This window comes from Myotis lucifugus, unplaced genomic scaffold (assembly GCF_000147115.1).
Source record: "Myotis lucifugus unplaced genomic scaffold, Myoluc2.0 scaffold_85, whole genome shotgun sequence".
Classification (NCBI taxonomy): Eukaryota; Metazoa; Chordata; class Mammalia; order Chiroptera; family Vespertilionidae; genus Myotis; species Myotis lucifugus.
The window spans coordinates 2,032,339-2,033,846 of NW_005871133.1; the positions used below are offsets into that span (position 1 = coordinate 2,032,339).

General features: G+C 55.6%; 1 protein-coding gene across 2 annotated transcripts in view; it reads right to left on the minus strand.

The window, feature by feature from the left end:
* Positions 1–191, minus strand: part of TMEM229B (transmembrane protein 229B) — a 40,485-nt gene extending 40,294 nt beyond the window's left edge. The window contains exon 1 of one of the 2 annotated variants that reach the window (XM_023755834.1): positions 66–191. The gene's annotated coding sequence lies outside the window, so the exon portion shown is untranslated. The remainder of the gene's footprint in view (positions 1–65) is intronic. The other variant, XM_023755840.1, reaches the window with a different exon arrangement.
* Between the last annotated feature and the right edge of the window lie 1,317 nt (positions 192–1,508).

Below are 1,508 nucleotides of genomic sequence, written 5' to 3' on the forward strand. Positions count from 1 at the left end.
GGTTGCAGCCGCTTCTGCCCGGTCAGCACGGAGCCCCCGGCGGCGGCGGCGGCGGCGGCACTCACCCATAGTACGGATGCGAGGCGGACTGCACATGCTCGCGTCTGACAGGCTCCCGGCCGCCGGCCGCGCTTAACTCCTTGCTCGCCTGTCGGCCGCCGGGTGCGCTACCTCGCCGGCCCCGCCGCCTTTTGCAGCCGGGAGTCGGCCGCGCCGGGGGCGCCAGGAAGCGCGCCCTCCGCCGGGCCGCGGCGCAGGTGGCCGCAGCGCAGAGCTCCTTGGCCCTGCAGGGCCCGCTGCCACACGTATTTGAGGTGTTGCAGGAACCCGGAGGAGAGGACTGCCTCCCAGCTCACAGGAGTTGTGGGGACTGCAAGCACAAAATCCACGGTAGGGATCCTGCAGGCCCTCCTACCCGAAGGCCATGACCCTCTGGGTGCCAACATTGCGTTCTGTGCAGTTCATCCATGGAAACAGCCCCATTTTCAAGGTGGAAAAACTGAGGTCTGTGGAAGTTAAGGAATTCACCTAAGGCACATTCTGAACTTCCAACGTCCACAGTGTGATTTACAGCAAAGATTAAACAAGATATTTCTGAGGTCAATCTAGATTCTTGTGTTGGAAGGTAGAAAATCCTGGATGTCATCTGGAAAGCCTGGAGATTCTGGAATGTGGACGGTGGGGAATCCTGACAGAGGGCCCTGACTTGAGACAGGCCCCTCTGATGGGTCCTAGGTGAGGTCCTAGGTCAGGTCCTGCAAAAAAGCTGAGCAGGGAGTGGGAATGCAACCCAACCCATGTCCCCACGCCAAGCCTGAGTCCTAGTACTGGGTGCTGCAGCCAAGAGAAAGGGACATTTTTTTAAACGTATAAGGCTTTGTGGGTGTCCTTTTGTAAACAAGCCATGCGGAGGGGTGCCCTTTTCCAATTCTCACACAAACCCTATGTGTGCCAAGGGCCTGCTTTGAGAGGTCTGACCACCACTTCTCTCCTAGCTGTCTCCCCTTTTTATTGCGTGCCACAGTGCCAAAGAGTTCTCAGAGGTCTAAGGCTGCATGGAGTCTTCCAAGAAAAGGAACCTGAGGTTCATCCAGCTGGTCTTACCCCACTCTGGGTGAGAAGCTGGGCTGCTTTCCTACTGTCTGAACCCAATCCGCTCCTATGTCTTCTTCTAATTGCCTGATGGGGCCCTGGGTCTTCCATCAACCTCCTGTCCCTGGTCGGGATATTCAAAAGTGCACCCCAAACTAGAGATGAGCGATGCGGACAAGGAGTTCTAAGCCCATCCCATACACGCCCTGTTCTAGAGCCGGCTTAGTCATTCTTTCAATGGGGGCAGAAGGACTTACGTCGAGTTTCTCAAACCGATGTAGGAAGTACATAGCAGCCATGTGGTGTCAGTGTCAAGAGCTCTTGGCTTCCCTGAGTTAGTTCCTCCTCTGTAAAATGGACACAGTATTGCCTGTTTCATAAGTATATTTTCACGACTCAATAACGTAATGCATACG